General features: G+C 49.9%; 1 pseudogene; it reads left to right on the top strand.

Moving 5' to 3' along the window:
* The window catches only part of LOC147099021 (cytochrome b-c1 complex subunit 2, mitochondrial-like), a 44,133-nt pseudogene extending 24,433 nt beyond the window's left edge, over positions 1-19,700 (top strand).

The following is a 19,700-nucleotide window of genomic DNA, read 5'->3' as shown; positions in this document are numbered from 1 at the left end:
CCTTGGGATGTTTTACTACGTTAAAGGCGCTATATAAATGCAAGTTGTTGTTGAGTCAGCTGGTCTCAACCAGGCCAAGCTGGGATACTACCAGTGGCCTCAGTGACCCTTGACCTGGGGCGGAGGGAAAAGTGGGCCAGGGTCCGCACTGCTGATTCCCATCTAGTGACAGGAGCTGGAAGGTGCGCGCGTGTGCCGCCCTCCACAGTCTAATATCCTGCCAAAAATCACCTCTAGGTTCACAGAGGAAGAAAGCCTAGGTGAGCAAGACATGAGGGGGTTGTTGTGACCCTGTACTGTACTGGCAGCGTGTCAGCGCCATCAGCGAAAATAAATGGGGACACTTTAGATAGAATGATACAGCACAGGAGGAGGCCATTCGGCCCATGGTGCCTGTGCTGGCTCTTTGAAGCGACCCAGTTAGTCCCACTCCCCTGCTCTTTCCCCACAGCCCTGCCAACTTTTTTTCCTTTTCAAGTATATATCCAATTCCCCAGTTAGCTGTGGGTTTCTAATGGGAGGGGCGGGCGGGAGGGATAGGCCCCTCTCTGTAAAGCTGATGTGAGCTTAGCTTGTTAGATGGTGTGCTTTTAAAAGAAAATCATGTGAATTCTCTTGGCAGGAGTAATGGAAAACCTGCAGGCGGCTGCTTATCGCAACACACTCTGCAACCGGCTCTACTGTCCTGACTTCATGCTGCATCAGTTCACCTGTGAACAGGTGAGCCCAAGAAAGACATCCTCTACTGCAGCTCGAAACGGGAACTCTCCACCTCCCTCCCGTCTTCATCATAGCATCATAGAAATTTACGGCACAGAAGGAGGCCATTCGGCCCATCGTGTCCATGCCAGCTGACAAAGAGCTATCCAGCCTGATCCCGCTTTCCAGCTCTTGGTCCGTAGCCCTGCAGGTTACGACACTTCAAGTGCATATCCAAGTACTTTTTAAATGTGATGAGGGTTTCTGCCTCTACCACCCTTTCAGGCAGTGAGTTCCAGACCCCCACCACCCTCTGGGTGAAAAATATTCTCCTCAACTCCCCTCTAATCCTTCCACCAATTACTTTAAATCTATGCCCACTGGTTATTGACCCCTCTGCTAGGGGAAAAGGTCCTTCCTATCCACTCTATCTAGGCCCCTCATAATTCTATACACCTCAATCAAGTCTCCCCTCAGCCTCCTCTGTTCCAAAGAAAACAACCCCAGCCTATCCAATCTTTCCTCACAGCTAAAATTCCCCAGTCCTGGCAACAGCCTCATAAATCTCCTCTGTACCCTCTCTAGTGCAATCACATCCTTCCTATAATGTGGGGACCAGAAGTGTACGCAGTCTCCACCCACACAACTCCTGACCATGCTCACTTCCCTAATAGAAACATAGAAGATAGGAGCAGGAGTAGGCCATTCGGCCCCTCGAGCCTGCTCCGCCATTCAATGAGATCATGGCTGATCATCCAAATTCAGTACCCTGTCCCTGCTTTCTCCCCATATCCCTTGATCCCTTTAGCCTTAAGAAATATATCTAACTCCTTCTTGAATATACTTAATGAACTGGCCTCCACCGCCCTCTGTGGCAGAGAATTCCACAGGTTCACCACTCTCTGGGTGAAGAAATTCCTCCTCATTTCAGTCCTAAATGGCTTACCCCTTATCCTTAGACTATGACCCCTGGTTCGGGACTCCCCGGCCATCAGAAACATCCTTCCTGCATCTAGTCTGTCCAGGCCTGACAGAATTTTATAGGTTTCGATGAGATCCCCTCTCAATCTTCTAAACTCCAGTGAGTATAAGCCCAATCGACACAATCTCTCCTCATACGTCATTCCTGCCATCCCAGGTATCAGCCTGGTGAATCTTCGCTGCACTCCTTCCATAGCAAGAACGTCCTTCCTCAGGTAAGGCGACCAAAACCGGTGATTCAGTCTAACCTTCAGTTTAATTGCTGCTGTTTGGTTGGATCTGTGACGTTTTTAAATGTGTGTTTATTTAATGTTTGTATATTTTGCATCCTTTCTATAGCTTCATAAATATGTCGAGAAGCTTTTCTGTGTTGGACAGATGGCGTTGGTAGGAATAGGTCAGTGTACACAACAAATGTAAAACGGATGGATTGCTTTTAGCACAAGTCACTCTGGTACCTGGTGCTACTGGGTTACTGAGTGCTGCAGATATTTAGCAATTTAATTTCCACAGGGCTTCTCCGATTGTCCTGCATAACTGCAGCGGAAAATCCGTCGTAACCCTGGGGTTTCCGCGTATCTTCTGCCAAAGTTGTGGAGGACAATCAGGAATATCCCCGCGGAAATTCAATCCCTTGGAGTTGGTGGGTGTGAGGGACTTGATTGGAAGGTTTAGCAAGAGAGCACGAGAGTCCTAATCTGAAGAACCAGACTTACTGGCTGGTTTTAGCTGGTGTTTAGACGCGCTGATCCTATTAATGAATTCCACCGATTCCCTGCTAGACAGGCCACCTCATTGCATAGCAGGAGCATTCCATCATAGAATGGTACAGCACAGAAGGAGGTCGTTCAGCCCATCGTGCCTGTGCCGGCTCTTTGAAAGAGCTCTCCAATTAGTCCCGCTCCCCCGCTCTTTCCCCATAGCCCTGCAAATTTTTCCCCTTTAAGTATTTATCCAATTCCCTTTTGAAAGTTACTATTGAATCTGCTTCCACCGCCCTTCCAGGCAGCGCGTTCCAGATCACAACAACTCGCTGCGTAAAAAAAAAATTCTCCTCATCTCGCCTCTGGTTCTTTTGCCAATTACCTTAAATCTGTGTCCTCTGGTTACCGACCCTCCTGCCACTGGAAACAGTTTCTCCTTATTTACTCCATCATGATTTTGAACACCTCTATTAAATCTCCCCTTAACCTTCTCTGCTCTAAGGAGAACAACCCCCAGCTTCTCCAGCCTCTCCATGTAACCTCCATAGCAGGGAGTTAGCAGTGATATCTCTCCCACCCTAAAGCTGTTGCATGATGGTGGCCTTACAACAGGATACACTGACACTGGCCAATGCACTCCCATCTCTCGCCTCGATAAGATCAAAACCATTTGCCCAAAATAAAATGTATGTAAGCACTCTATATCTATGTCGAAACGTCTGAGCTCCCGGGCAACGATAGCAGTACGCTGTTGGGTTTGTCCATGAGGGTCCTGACGTTCCAGGTCCCGAACTTCATTTTAAAGGGGTGGAAGATGCCTGTGCGTGAATTCTTTTAACGTGGGGTGGCCGTTGTACACCAGCTACCACACGGGCTTGACAGAGCACGGTCTTGGTCTAATGGCAAGGGGATCCAAGACGATTGGAGACCAGGCTCTGCTACATCGGCCTAAGCACCTATAGGAAGTGACGCTTAAACACAGTCCCTGCCGTCCAGAAGCAGTTCCTTCTGTTTTGGTGTGATCAGCTGCTGCATAAATGCAAGTGCAGTAAAGCCTCGATCACATGCCCGAATTTTCTTGGGAGTCGAGACTAGTGGAGGCTGGGTCTTCGTTTTGCACAATCAGGAGACCGAGCGTTTGAATTGGTTTTGCAGACTCGGCATTCTTGACCCAGCCGAAGTTAGTTGCTGTCCAAGTGTCCAGCACTCAGTGGAACTGACTGTCCACGCGGCCCAGACATTTAGCATTGGGTTGGAGACCAGCGGGAGGGCTGCTTGCTGATAAATGCATCCGTTTTTAAAATGGAGAAAGTGGGTCTTAGCTGCACGTGCTGGGAGTTTGATTAGGCAACCGAAAGCGATCAGTCTGAGGTGTCTTCTTCTTAGGCAGTCCCTCGGAACCGAGGATGACTTGCTTCCACATTAAAAATGAGTTCTCAGGTGACTGATGAGTCCAATTCGGGACCGGCAGTCTCTGTCACAGGTGAGGCAGACGGTTGTTGAAGGGGCGGGTGGGTGGGGTGCTTGGGTTGACGTGCGCTCCTTGCGCTGCCTGCGCTTGGCTTCCGCTTGCTCCCGGCGAAGATCCTCGAGGTGTTCGGTGCCTTCCCAGATGCTTCTCCTCCACTTTGTGTGGTCTTGGGCCAGGGATTCCCAGGTGTCGGTGGGGATGTTACACTTTTTCAAGGAGGCTTTGAGGGTGTCCTTGAAGCGTTTCCTCTGCCCACCTGGGGCTCCCTTGCCGTGCCGGAGCTCCGAGTAGAGCGCTTGTTTTGGGAGTCTCGTATCGGGCATGCGGACAGTGTGACCCGTCCATCGGAGCTGATTGAGCGTGGTCAGAGCTTTGATGCTGGGGATGTTGGCCTGAGCAAGAACACTGACGTTGGTGCACCTATCCTGCCAATGAATTTGCAGAATCTTGCGGAGGCAGCGTTGGTGGTACCTCTCCAGTGCTTTGAGGTGCCTGCTGTACATGGTCCATGTCTCTGAGGCATACAGCAGGGCGGGGATCACTACTGCTCTGTAGACCATGAGCTTGGTGCTGGGTTTGAGGTCCTGGTCGTCAAACACTGTCTTCGTCAGGCGACTGAAGGCTGCACTGGCACACTGAAGGCGGTGTTGGACTTCGTCGTTGACGTCTGCCCTTGTTGACAGTAGGCTCCCGAGGTATGGAAAGTGGTCCATGTTGACGTATCACCAGTCTGAGGTGTACTCAGCCATTGTCAGCTGTGGCTCAGTGGGCAGCACTCTCGCCTCTGAGTCAGAAGGTTGTGGGTTCAAGTCCCACTCCAGAGACTTGAGCACAGAAATCTAGGCTGACACTCTACTGCAGTACTGAGGGAGTGCTAAGAAGAAGAAGAAGCCATCTTTTGGATGAGATGTTAAACCGAGGCCCCCGTCTGCTCTCTCGGGTGGATGTAAAAGATCCCATGGCACTATTTCGAAGAAGAGCAGGGGAGTTCTCCCCGGTGTCCTGGGGCCAATATCTATCCCTCAATCAACATCACTAAAACAGATTGACGTAAGAAAACTACAGGTACACTATCCCTTATCCGAAAGCCTTGGGACCAGCTGAGTTTCAGTTTTCGGAATTTTTCGGATTTCCGAAGGTATTATTATAAGACTGGGAAATTTGTATTTAATATAAATTTTAAAAGTTCAGGCTACCTCTTGCGACTGTTCCGTGTCTCATTCCCCTTCCTGCTTCTCTGGAAAGCCGGATATTGGCTGACTCCTACTAAGCTGGCCCGCAAATCAGGTCGGGGGTCGGGTCGGGTCGGGTGTGGGGGGAGAAAAGAATATCGGACGGGCCGCGGTTCAGGTCGGGGGGGGGGGGTCGGGTCGTGGGGGGGAGAAAAGAATATCGGACGGGCCGCGGTTCGGGTCAGGTCGGGTGGGGGGGGGGCGGAGAAAAGAATATCGGACGGGCCGCGGTTCGGGTCGGGTCAGGGGGAGAAAAGAATATCGGACGGGCCGCGGTTCGGGTCGGGTCGGGGGGAGAAAAGAATATCGGACGGGCCGCTGCAGCTATCGGACGGGCCGCTGTATTGTTGGGTTCACTCTCCCGGTACCTCCTTCACACTGCCCGGCTCGGCCTGCAATCTCCTACCCAGGAGGGAACTCTGTGACCCTCTGCCCTGCTCAGCGTAAGTCATGCGCCACTCTGGTCATGTCGTGCGCACGACTTACGCTGAACGAAAAAACTTTCGGTTTTTTGAGGTTTTCGGAAGTTCGGCTAAAGGATAGTCTACCTGTACTAGGCACTTGGTCTAAGCGTTAAACAAAGCTTTAATCAACTGTTTACAACATGGAGGTCTAGTTGTGTCCTTCACTAGTTTCTGTTAAGAATGTCCTGCGCAAGCTGGGCCCGTGCCCTAGTATTTATACTCTCTCTGGACAGCGCCACCCGTAGGCCGCTCAGTATTATTTCATAAGTCTTTCTTTCATGAATGACTGATTCAGGTCACATATGATCTGTTCATTATCACATTGCTGTTTGTGGGAGCTTGCTGTGTGCAAATTGGCTGCCGCGTTTCCTACATTACAACAGTGACTACACTTCAAAGAAACTACTTCATTGGCTGTAAAGCGCTTTGGGACGTCCGGTGGCCGTGAAAGGCGCTACAGAAATGCAAGTCTTTCTTGATGTGCCACTTTCCATTACGCCCTAAAAGGTCCATTTGTTCCAGTGAATAATTGTGGTTCCGCTAGTTTTAACTGCTGTTATTGTGGTTTTGTTTCTCGGGCATGAGTCTCAACCAGCTGACAAAGGCAGCCCAGGGGCTATTTGGTAAGAAGAGTGGGTACGGTCATGCAGGGGCAGAGGCCCAGTACGGTGGAGGTAAGCAGCGCGGAGGAACTGGCGAGAGGAGAATTGGTTTGTAGTTTGTTTGCTAGCTCAGCAGCGGCAAGTTATTGGGTCTTCCCGCGTGGGGAGGGACGTAAGAAAACTACTAGGCACTTGGTCTAAGCGTTAAACAACGCTTTAATCAACTGTTTTACAACATGGAGGTCTAGTTGTGTCCTTCACTAGTTCCTGTAAAAGAATGTCCTGCGCAAGCTGGGCCCGTGCCCGAGTATTTATACTCTCCCTGGACAGCGCCACCTGTAGGCCACTCAGTATTATTTCATAAGTCTTTCTTTCATGAATGACAAGATTCATGTCAGGGAGGGTGGGGGCTGTTGAGACCCCAGCCCCTCCTGTTTATAAAAGCCCCTTTCCTCGGGGTTTTTAGAGGGGCTGGGATCGGATATGTGATTAGTAGTCGATGCCCCTGCTTCAGCTCATCTGCTGCTGAAACCCTCACCCACGCCTTTGTTAACTTTTGTTACCTCCAGACTCGACGATTCCAACCTCTCACGGCCGGCCTCCCATCTTCCACTAAAAGCAAAATACTGTGGATGCTGGAAATCTGAAATAAAAACAGATAATGCTGGAAATACACAGCAGGGCAGGCAGCATCTGTGGAGAGAGAAACAGAGCTAACGCTTCAGGACGATGACCTGAAACTTGAGCTCAACGAAAATTCTGCGCCCCCCCCCCCCTCCCCACACTGTATACTAACGCGCACCCAGTCCCCTTCACCCATCACCCCCTGTGCTCGCTGACCTACATTGGCTCCCGGTCCAGCAACGCCTCGTTTTTTAAAAATTCTCATCCTAGTTTTCAAATTTGTCCGTGGCCTCGCCCCCTCCCTATCTCTGTAACTTCCTCCAGCCCCACAACCCTCCGAGACAGCTGCACTCCAACAACTCTGGCCTCTTGCACATCCCCGATTTTCACTGCTCCACCATTGGCGGCCGTGCTTTCAGCTGCCGAGGTCCTAAGCTCCGGAATTCCCTCCCTAAACCTCTCCGCCTCTCTTTCCTCCTTTAAGACGCTCCTTAAAACCTACCTCGTTGACCAAGCTTTTGGTCACCTGCCCTAATCATAGAATGATACAACACAGAAGGAGGCCATTTAACCCATCGTGCCTGCGTCGGCTCTTTGGTAGAGCTATCTAGATAATCCCACTCCCCTGCTCTTTCCACATAGCCCTGTAAAATATAGCCCTGTAAATATTTCCCCTTCAAGTATTCATCAATTCCCTTTTGAAAGTTACTATTGAATCTGCTTCCACCGCCCTTTCAGGCAGCGCATTCCAGATCACAACAACTCGCTGCGTAATTTTTTTTCCCTTGTGTCTCCTCTGGTTCTTTTGCCAATCACCTTAAATCTGTGTCCTCTGGTTACCGACCCTTCTGCCATTGGAAACAGTTTCTCCTTATTTACTCTATCAAAAGCCTTCATGATTTTGAACACCTCTACCAAATCCTCCTCTTTACCTTTTCTGCTCCAGGGAGAACAACTTTATCTATCTCCATATGTGGCTCGATGTCAAATTTTGTTTGGGAACGCTCCTGTGAAGTGCCTTGGGGCATTTTATAATGTTGAAGGTGCTATATAAATGCAAGTTGTTGATGGTTATATATGTGAGCTGCGACTGGCGCGTAGGCTGAAGGGACAGGCATTGAGTTTAATTGTGTGGGGTTTTCAAGGCTTGAGCAGATTGGGTTTTTAAGTGCAAAGGCTGACCTTTTCATTAGGGCCCATGCAGGTGCGAGGGGTAGTTTGGGAGCTATGCTGTGGAGCGGCGGGATGTGGATGGCTGCCTGTCATCTTCCACCTTCTCCTACCTGAGCCGCAGGGGGAGAGAGAAGGAGCCTCGCAGAGGGAGGTCTGAGGGAGACCCATTCCGAGCACTGCAGGCCAGGCTGCCTCCTAACGGCTGGCTTCATCGTGTGCAGCCCCATCAGTCCGGGATTGGAGAGAGCGCAGGTGGGGCTTAAACTAAATTGAACTCGGTGCTTTTCATTGTCCCTGCCCTACCTTCCTGTTAGAGTTACCGTCGAGAGCCCGAGCAACAAAAGCAGGAGGAGTTAAAAAGAAAAATGCTTGATTTGAAACTCGGTAATTTTAACCTCACTCGCCGGGCTGGAAACCCACGGGATCAGGTGGGATGCCGGTTTTACATCCCGCCCAATATTACTCACTGTTGACTTCACTGGAGATTAAAACCAGCATTGCACCCGATCCCGTCCGTGTCCCGACAAGCAGGTTCGGTTAAAATTTCCCCTTTGGTAACTGATTTTTCAAGTTTTTTTTATTCGTTCAAAGGATGTGGGTGTCGCTGACAAGACCAGCATTTATTGCCCATCCTTAATTGCCCTCGAGAAGGTGGTGGTGAGTCGCCGCCTTGAACCGCTGCAGTCCGTGTGGTGAAGGTGCTCCCACAGTGCTGTTAGGGAGGGAGTTCCAGGATTTTGACCCAGCGACGATGAAGGATCGGCGATATATTTCTAAGTCAGGATGGTGTGTGACTTGGTGGGGAACTTGGAGGTGGTGGTGTTCCCATGCGCCTGCTGCCCTTGTCCTTCTAGGTGGAAGAGGTCGCGGGTTTGGGAGGTGCTGCCGAAGAAGCCTTGGTGAGTTGCTGCAGTGCATCTTGTAGATGGTACACACTGCAGCCACGGTGCGCCGGTGGTGGAGGGAGTGAATGTTTAAAGTGGTGGATGGGGAGCCAATCAAGTGGGCTGCTTTGTCCTAGATGGTGTTGAGCTTCTTGAGTGTTGTTGGAGCTGCACTCATCCAGGCGAGTGGAGAGTATTCCATCACACTCCACACTTATGTTGGGGGAAGAATCTGCCAGCGTTCCCCGGTGATCCGGTAGGAGGGCTTTGTCCCAATCCCTGCTGGTTTTGCAGTGGGTATCATTCTACCAGTGTGACTCTGAGCCATAAGGGTCAGAAGGTCACCAGTCTCTGCCAACCATAGCCAAGGCGATGGGATGCTGCAATCGACCTCAGAACCCCTGGGCTAAGGTGCGAAAGAAAATCGACCATGGCTCCCACTGCTGATGCACTAGCCATTGACCTTGCTTGGCAGTGCAGTGTGCGGGTATTGAGTAAGGACAGGATCTAACTCAACTGTGATGCTACTGCAGTTGAATAGCCGGCCAATACTGGCTGTCTAAACTCACACATGAAGAATGGCCCCTCCAGCGAGGTGCAGGAATCAATCCTCCCCACCCCCCCCCCCCCCGCCACCCCCCCCACGACGTACAACTAAAATGCCAGTCAGCCAGCGACAGCAGCCCATTCTCGCTTTGCGGTTGAAATGGTGCCGAGCGTTCACCTTTCGTTTCTCTTAAAGGCGAGCACCGCGAACCAAACTGCGAGCGCCTGGTTCACGTGGCTGTCGTCTGCGAGGGCGCGGCCCTGGGCTCGCCGGAAGCACTGGCATTCACGGTGCTGCAGCAGGTGCTGGGCGCGGGGCCGTACACCAAGAAAGGGAGCCACATCACCAGCACACTGACCAAGGCCATCAACAAGGCAACAACCCAGCCCTTCACTAAGTAAAGTCGCACTGGCGCCCTGTCTGTAATGTGCTGTTCACTATTTAGCAACGGCCTCTGCCATAACAAGGGAGCTCGCACTATCATCTCTTTTGTCATTTAATCACTGCTGCCCTCCACCCTATCACATGTCCCCTTTATTCTTTCCTCTCTTAAAAACTGTTAAATCTCTAACATCTTCCAGGTCATCTTAAACACTGACATGAATCAGTCATTCATGAAAGAAAGACTTATGAAATAATACTGAGCGGCCTACGGGTGGCGCTGTCCAGGGAGAGTATAAATACTCGAGCATGGGCCCAGCTTGCGCAGGACATTCTTAACAGGAACTAGTGAAGGACACAACTAGACCTCCATGTTGTAAAACAGTTGATTAAAGCTTTGTTTAACGATTAGACCAAGTGACGTAATAAAACTCACTACGCACTTGGTTTGAGCATAAAGCAAGGCTTTAATCAACTTGTTTCAGAACATGGAGGTCTAGTTGTACTTCACTAGCTCCTTGTCTTTACAAAATGTCCCTGGTAAGCTGGGGCCCACGCCCGAGTATTTATACTCCTTGGACGGCGCCACCAGCTGGCCGTCCAGCGTTATTTCATAAGTAGTTTCTTGATGATGAGATTTATAACACCAAGTGCCTAGTAGTTTTCTTATGTCAAACACCACATTTAGATCGCCCCTTAATCATCTACACTCAAGGAGAATACAAACAACCTGTCCTCATATTCTAACCCTTTTAGCCCCGGTTAACGTCGTTCCTTGCTCCACAGACGCTGCCTGACCTGAAAGAAAGACTTGCATTTCTACAGCGCCTTTCACAACCACCGGATGTCCCAAAGCGCTTTACAGCCGATGAAGTACTTTTTGAAGTGTAGTCACTGTTGTAATGTAGGAAACGCGGCAGCCAATTTGCGCACAGCAAGCTCCCACAAACAGCAATGTGATAATGATCAGATAATCGGTTTTAGTGATTTTGATTGAGGGATAAATATTGGCCAGGACACCGGGGAGAATTCCCCTGCTGCTCTTCAAAATAGTGCCACGGGATCGTTTACGTCCACCTGAGAGAGCAGACGAGGCCTCAGTTTAACGTCTCACCTGAAAGACGGCACCTCCAACAGTGCAGCACTCCCTCAGCACTGCACTGGAGTGTCAGTCTGGATTTTTGTGCTCAAGTCCCTGGAGTGGGACTTGAACCCACAACCTTCTGACTCAGAGGCGAGAGTGTGACTTGCTGAGTGTCTCCCAGCATTTTCTGTTTTTATTTTAGCTTTGAGTCTGTCTCTGCTTCCCTGCTGGCTCCTTTGGTTAAACCCACCCCCAGTATTGAACTGAGCTTGCAAGCCAGGCTCAATCCTTGTTCTTTGCTACTTGCCTGAATGGACATTATTCATGGCTGAGGCTCGACAATGTGTGGCAGCTGGCTATCTGACAGCGAAGGGCATCGCTTCCAAGCCCAGTCCAGCCCTCACTTGATATCCACACTTCAAGCAGGAGGTCACAGAATAGCGATCAGAGGCAAGAGTCCTGGCTGATGGCTCAGTGGGTCGCACTCTTGCCTCTAAGTCAGAATGTTGTGGATTCACAGTCCCACTCCAGGGACTTGAGCACAAATTCAAGGCTGACACTCCAGCGCAGTGCTGAGGGAGTGCTGCACTGTTGGAGGTGCCGTCTTTCAGATCAGACATTAAACCGAGGCCCCGTCTGCCCTCTCAGGTGGACGTAAAAGATCCCATGGCTCTATTTCGAAGAGCAGGGGAGTTCTCCCCGGTGTCTGGCCAATATTTATCCCTCAACCAACATTACTAAAACAGATAAGCTGGTCATTATCACATTGCTGTTTGTGGGAGCTTGCTGTGCACAAATTGGCTGCCGCATTTCCCACATTACAACAGTGACTACACTCCAAAAAAAAGTACTTTATTGGCCTCTTGCCTCTGATCGCTATTCTGTGACCTCCTGCTTGAAGTGTGGATATCAAGTGAGGGCTGGACTGGGCTTGGAAGTGATGCCCTTCACTGTCAGATATCCAGCTGCCACACACTGTCGAGCCTCAGCCATGAATAATGTCCACTCAGGCAAGTAGCAAAGAACAAGGACTGGGCCTGGCTTGCAAGCTCAGTTCAATACTGGGGGTGGGTTTAACCAGAGGAGCCAGCGGGGAAGCAGAGACAGACTCAAAGCTAAAATAAAAACAGAAAATGCTGGGAGACACTCAGCAAGTCTGCCGTGCTCAGTGGGTAGCACTGTCTCTCGCTTCTGAGCCAGAAGGTTGTGGGTTCAAGTCCTGCTCCAGAGACTTGAGCACAAAAATCTAGGCTGACGCTCCCAGTGCAGTGCTGAGGGAGTGCTGCACTGGTGCACGTCTGGTGGTCGTGAAAGGCGCTATAGAAATGCAAGTCTTTCTTTCTTTACCCCTGCTACTCTAGTGGTGCTGAAGCTAATCGTGGTGCCTCTGTCCCTGCCTGCTGAGATTAAGTAACTCGCCGTGGACTGGTGGAAGCTGAGGTCTTCCTGCTGTTAGCCGTGGCTCAGTGGCTAGCTCTCTCGCCTCCGAGATACAAGGTTGCGGGTTTAACTTCCATTCCAAGATTTGAGCTTATAATGTAAGCTGGCACCTCAATGCGGTGCTGAGGGAGTGCAGCACTGTCGGAGGGGCAGTCTTTCAGTCGAGATGTTAAACCGAGACCCCGTCTATTCAAGTGGACATAAAACATATCGAATGACATTATTAGAAGATGAGGAGGGAGTTCTCCTGGTTCCCTGACCTATATATTCATCTCTCAGCCGACACGGCCAAAAGCAGATTAACAAGTCATTCATCTCATTACTGCGTACAGTTCTGGTCGACATATTATCAAAAGGATATTGAGGCACTGGAGAGGGTGCAAAACAGGTTTACAAGGATGATACCAGAAATGCGAGGATATAACTATCAGGAAAGGATGACCAAGGCTGGGTCTGTTTCCTCTTGAAAAGAGAAGGCTGAGGGGTGACCTAATAGAGGCCTTTAAAATTAGGAAAGGTTTTGATAGAGTGGACACAGAGAGAATGTTTCCACTTGTGGGGAGGAGCATAACTAGAGGCCATCAATATAAGATAGTCACCAAGAAATCAAATAGGGAATTCAGAAGAAACTTCTTTACCCAGAGAGTGGTGAGAATGTGGAACTCGCTACCACAGGGAGCGGTTGAAGTGAATAGTATCGATACATTAAAGGGGCAGTGAGATAAGCATATGAGGGAGAAGGGAGTAGTGGGTTATGCTGATAGATTTAGATGAGGAAAGACGGGAGGAGGCTCGAGTGGAGCATAAACGCCGGCATGGACTGGTTGGGCCGAATGGCCTGCTTCTGTGCCGTATATCCGATGTAATCCTATGTATTTGCTGTTTTGCATGCAAGGTTGCCGCGTTTACTAGCAAAACAGCACTTCAGAATAATTCATTGGCTGTGAAGCACTTTGGGCATGAAAGGCACTATCTAAATACAAGTTCCTTTTTTAAAAATGTTGTTAGCCTGGCGATAGTGCTTACTCGCTAAACGTACGGAGGCATCAACCTCCAGATTCATGCTGGAAGGGCGTGAGTTAGAAGCAGCGTGCTCGACACGATGGATTTGTGGCTTTCACCTGGCGTTCCTCAGTCCGATAGGAGGGGCTCCTGCTCCTGCCGACTGAGTGCAAGTTCTGATGGGGGGGGGGGGGTCTCCCTCAGTATGTGAACCCTTCTAACCCGTTCAGACACGGTTGTGCGCGCAGTCTCAGCTGCCAAATCAACCCGAAGGGGAGACAATTGCAGGGCTAGGGGGAAAGAGCAGGAGGAGTGGGACTAATTGGAGAGCTCTTTCAAAGAGCCAGCACAGGCACGATGGGCCGAATGGCCTCCTTCTGTGCTGTGCGATTCTGTGATTTTAGTTTTTCCTCACAATTTGTACATCTTTCCTCTTCAGGCCTCTGCCTTCAATGCCAGCTACCTGGACTCTGGACTCTTTGGAGTTTATACCATCGCTCAGGATAAGGCAGCTGCTGACGTAAGTGCGGCCTCGCAGTTTTATACCAACCAGGAAGGTTTTGAGATTCATGAAGTGGAATTGACAGAAGTGACCCAGGCAGATTGCTCTGAATGGAAGAAGGCTCAAATACCGAGGGAGGCACATGCTAAAAATAAGAATGTTAATACAGCCCTTACCCACTTTTGTCGATCATTCCAAACTTGACGACAAAAGAGGTTCCCATTGAACCGACGTGAAACTGACCATGACACATCCTGACTCCAACTTGTATCGAAGCTAGGGTAGACCACGCTTGGAGTACTGTCCACAGTTCTCATCTCCAGATTATAAAAAAGGATATAGAGGCACTGCAGAAGGTGCAAGGAAGATTTACAAGGAAGATACCAGAACTGAGAGGTTATACCTCTCAGGAAAGATTGAACAGGCTGGGGCTCTTTTCTCTAGAAAAGAGAAGGCTGATCGAGGTCTTTAAGATTATGAAAGGGTTCAATAGGGTAGACGTAGAGAAGGTGTTTCCACTGTGGGGAGTCTAGGGGTCATAAATATAAGATAGTCACCAACAAATCCAACAAGGAATTCAGGAGAAACTTCTTTACCCAGAGAGTGGTGAGAATGTGGAACTCGCTACCACAGGGAGTGGTTGAAGCGAATACCATAGATGCATTTAAGGGGAAGCTAGATAAGTACATGAGGGAGAAAGGAATAGAAGATTATGCTGATAGGGTGAGATGAAGAGGAGTCTCGTGTGGAGCTTAAACACCGGCATGGACCAGTTGTGCATGTTTCTGTGCTATAAATTCTATGTAACTATTGTAAATAGTAGCAGTCAGTTCTCGATACCCCGTTGTGTTCTGGACCCCTGACCCCTGTGTGAAGCTAGCTCCCTGGCAGACCCTTCTGATAGAATCATAGAAAGTTACAGCACGGAAGGAGGCCATTTCGGCCCATCGTATCCGCGCCGGCCAACAAAGAGCTCGCCAGCCTAATACAAAAAGAAAATACTGCAGATGCCGGAAATCTGAAATAAAAACAGAAAATGCTGGAGATACTCAGCGGGCCAGGCAGCACCTGTGGAGAGAAACAGAGTTAACGTTTCAGGTCGATGATCCTTCGTCAGAACTGGAAAAAAGCAGGAAATGGAACAGATTTTTAAGCAAGTGTAGGAGCTGGGAAATGGGGGAGGGGATGAAAGAACAAAAGGGAAGGTCTGTGATAGGATGGAAGGCAAGAGAGGTTAAGAGACATTAAGAGATATTCAAGGCAAAAGGAGATGGTAATGGGACAAGTTCAGAAACAAAAGATGGCTCTCGATGAAGTGTAAATTGCGCTGGCAGAGTGAAAGACAGCTGCCATGTAAAAAAAAGGGTGGAAAAAATATATATGATAGGGGCCGAGGTTATGATCTGAAATTGTTGAACTCTATGTCGAGTCCAGAGGGCTGTAAAGTGCCTAATCGAAAGATGAGGTGCTGTTCCTCGAGCTTACGCTGAGCTTCAGTGGAACAGTGCAAGAGGCCGAGGGCGGGGAGTGGAGCGGAGAATTAAAGTGAGAATTAGGCTCTCCAGCCTAATCCCACTTCCCCGCTCTTGGTCCGTAGCCCTGCAGGTTAGAGCATCCCAAGTGCACATCCAAGTACTTTTTAAATGTGGTTAGGGTTCCTGCCTCTACCACCCTTTCAGGCAGTGAGTTCCAGACCCCCACAACCCTCTGGGTGAAGAAATTTCCCCTCAAATCCCCTCTAAACCTTCCCCCAATTCCTTTAATGTTTACTGATGTTTACTTGCCTCCGCTCGCCCCACTCCGCTGGCTACCCGACATATTCCGAGCAACTCCCTCACCGCCGGCAGCCACCCCGGCACAAGTGGCTTGAGTGCCAGCGACGTCCCCTTCACCTCCGAGGGCCACGAGCTCCAAAGCCAACCCGGCAGTGGGCACCGACCTGTGCGGCACCTGCTCATGTGTCGGGGGGTCTTCCAGTCCAGCAAGATGTCAGCGGAATTTACAAGACCTCGTCGGGAAGGGGCAGCGGTTCCCTTTGAATTGACGTGAAACTCACCGGGACATCCCGAATCCAACAACAGCAACAACACCTTGCATTTATACAGCGCCTTTAATGTAGTAAAACGTCCCGAGGCGCTTCACAGGAGCGTTACAAAACAAAATTTGACACCGAGGCACACAAGGGGATATTAAAACAGGCGACCAAAAGCTTAGTCAAAGAGTTAAGTTTTAAGGAACGTCTTAAAGGAGGAGAGAGAGGCGGAGAGGTTTAGGGAGGGAATTCCAGAGCTTAGGGCCTAGGCAGCTGAAGGCACGGCCGCCAATGGTGGAGCGATGAAAATCAGGGATGCACAAGAGGCCAGAATTGTAGGAACGCGGAGTTCTGGGAGTTATCACAACAATGGCAGGAGGGAGCAGTGGAGAATACCTGTCGGCATTCGTGGTAAGTAACAGAAGCCTTTAATGCTATTAGTAGTTAAATGATTGTCAACTTAAGCAGGCCAAAGTTTATATCGACATAAACAGTAAGTTTTTATATTAATGTCTGGAGATGGGATGGGGATTTCACTTTTGTTGTCCATATAGGTGTGATGTCAACATGAACATGTTGGAGATAAGTGGGTAGGACTGTAAAGGGAAGTCATTGCAGTGAGATTACAGTACCCAGTCTGCACAACAAGGGGTTTCATTATTAAAGCCCTAGGTCACCCTGTCACATGACTAGATATTGGGCAGTGAAGGTAAACTCCTGATCATAGGGGACGCGTGGTCCCAAGAATATCTAGTGCAGACACAAAACCTGTAACACATATTAACAGATGGCACAGCACATGGGGCAACTACATGAGCTGGCAATATTCAGCTTGGAATCCCATCCATTGGGGTCTCTGACCTCAGCCAGGTGGCAGTCGAGAGAACCAGAGGCAGCCACACCGTTCCTGCAATAGAGAGGAGGAAGGATAGCCAGGATTCCTGATTAGGACCTAGTGATCTTTGGTGTAAAATATGTTTGTGTGAATGCCAGTTGATCTCTCTTCTCTTAGGCAGTCCCTCGGAACCGAGGATGACTTGCTTCCACATTAAAAATGAGTTCTCAGGTGACTGATGAGTCCAATGCGGGACCTACAGTCTCTGTCACAGGTGGGGCAGATGGTGGTTGAAGGGGCGGCTGGGTGGGGTGCTTGGGTTGACGTGCGCTCCTTGCGCTTGTTTTCCGCTTGCTCCCAGCGAAGAGACACGAGGTGGTCGGCGCCTTCCCGGATGCTTCTCTTCCACTTTGTGCGGTCTTGGGCCAGGGATTCCCAGGTGTCGGTGGGGATGTTACGCTTTTTCAAGGAAGCTTTGAGGGTGTCCTTGAAGCGTTTCCTCTGCCCACCTGGGGCTCTCTTGCCGTGCCGGAGCTCCGAGTAGAGCGCTTGTTTTGGGAGTCTCGTATCTGGCATGCGGACAATGTGACCCGTCCATCGGAGCTGATTGAGCATGGTCAGAGCTTTGATGCTGGGGATGTTGGCCTGAGCAAGAACACTGACGGTGCGCCTATCCTGCCAATGGATTTGCAGGATCTTGCGGAGGCAGCGTTGGTGGTACCTCTCCAGTGCTTTGAGGTGCCTGCTGTACATGGTCCATGTCTCTGAGGCATACAGCAGGGCGGGTATCACTGCTGCTCTGTAGACCATGAGCTTAGTGCCGGGCTTGAGGTCCTGGTCTTCAAACACTCTCTTCCTCAGGCGACTGAAGGCTGCACTGGTACATTGAAGGCGGTGTTGGACTTGGTCGTCGACGTCTGCTCTTGTTAACAGTAGGCTCCCGAGGTATGGAAAGTGGTCCACGTTGTCCAAGGCCTTGTCGTGGATTTTGATAATCGGGGGGCAGCACTGTGTGGCGGGGGCAGGTTGGTAGAGGATCTTTGTCTTACGGATGTTTAGTGTAAGGCCCATGCTCTCGTATGCTTCAGTGAAGGTGTTTACGATGGTTTGGAGTTCGACCTCCGAGTGAGCGCAGACGCAAGCATCGTCTGCATACTGTAATTTGACGACAGAGGATGGGACGACCTTGGTTCTGGACTGGAGGCGACAGAGGTTGAACAGTTTCCCGTTTGTTCTGTAGATTAGCTCCACTCCAGTGGGGAGCTTATGAGGGCGAGATGGAGCATTGCAGCAAGAAAGATTGAGAAGAGCGTTGGTGCGATGACACAGCCTTGCTTGACCCCGGTTCGTACGTGAATTGGGTCTGTGGTGGAACCGTTGGTCAGGATCACGGCTTGCATGTCTTCGTGAAGCAGGCGGAGGATGGTGACAAACTTTTGAGGGCAGCCAAATTGGACTCAGCCTAACTTCAGCGCAATGTGATTAAGCACATGTACTTGTAGGCTGAACGAAGCACATGTTCTACTGAAAACTGTGAATGGCCGTTCTTGCTGTTCCAGGTTATCACTGCAGCTGTGTCCCATGTCAAGAAAGCGGCCCAAGGCAAGATCTCTGAGACAGACAGAGAGAGAGGAAAGTAAGTACAGGGCACTTTCATGCCCAGTATCTGGTTCAGGCATGTACAGAGTTGAAAACACTTTCGGTATTCCTCTTCTGAATCTGCACATTTTGTATTAAGAATAAAAATGAGGTAGCTACAGTACTATCATCATGTTAATATACCAGCTCAGGAGCCAGATTGGATCCCCTTATGATAAGAACATAAAAATAGGAACAGGAGTAGGCCATACGGCCGCTCGAGCCTGCTCTGCCATTCAATAAGATCATGGCTGATCATCGGCCTCAACTCCACTTTCCCGCCCGATCTCCATATCCCTCGATTCCCCTAGAGTCCAAAAATCTATCGATCTTGACCTTGATATTCAACGACTGAATATCAGATCCCTTCATAAGAGTGCTGGCAGTTGCCACACCAGTAACCAGAAGGGCCTAGCCCATGAGAAGTTTCAGGTTCAGGAGATGCCGGAATGACGTTCCCTGTATGATTTTTAGTCTGGTGCCGCACTGTGCAGGGATCAGTTGATAGCTCGCAGTCTGATGACGGTGGAGACACTTGATGCGCTGCTGGAGGAGATGGGATCGCAGGCTCTTGCTACCGGGAGCTACATCTCACCCACAGCTGCTGTGGAGCAGATCAAAGAGATTACTAAAAAGGATGTAGTAAAAGTGAGTACTTACTGTGACGAGAACATTAATGCGGGCCCTTCAAGCGCTCTCGAGGGGGCAGGCAGAGATGCCAACCATCCTACTGTAAAGCATTTCAGAGAAAAGCTAACTCAATATTATACAGCTGGAGTCTCCAAATTCAGTGAGCGTGGCTCAGTGGGCAGCACTCTCGCCTCTGAGTCAGAAGGTTGTGGGTTCAAGTCCCACTCCAGGGACTTGAGCACAAAATCTAGGCTGGCACTCCCAGTGCAGTGCTGAGGGAGTGCTGCAGTGTCAGAGGTGCCGTCTTTCAGATGAGACATTAAACCGAGCCCCCGTCTGCTCTCTCAGGTGGGCGTAAAAGATCCCATGGCACTATTTTAAAGAAAAACAGGGGAGTTCTCCCCGGTGTCCTGGCCAATATTTATCCCTCAATCAACATCACTAAAACAGATTATCTGGTCATTATCACATTGCTGTTCGTGGGAGCTTGCTGTGCGCAAGTTGGTTGCTGCGTTTCCCACATTACAACAGTGCCTACACTTCACAAAGAGCCTCATTGGCTGTGGGACATCCTGAGGTACTATATAAATGTAAATCTTGCTTTAATCTGTGACTCGCTGGGGGAACTCTGATGTCTGGCTCTGTAAATCCAGACCATCATTTTCTCTTTCTGTGTTTATAGGCTGCAAAGAAGTTTGCTCCAGGCACCAAGTCGATGGCGGTCAGCGGCAGTCTCGTTAACGCACCGTTTCTGGATGAACTTTAATCAGAATGA

Source organism: Somniosus microcephalus, chromosome 28 (assembly GCF_052327205.1).
Source record: "Somniosus microcephalus isolate GS21.2 chromosome 28, FLI_Smic_1.0, whole genome shotgun sequence".
In the NCBI taxonomy this organism is placed as follows: domain Eukaryota; kingdom Metazoa; phylum Chordata; class Chondrichthyes; order Squaliformes; family Somniosidae; genus Somniosus; species Somniosus microcephalus.
This window is presented reverse-complemented; position numbering and strand designations above follow the sequence as displayed.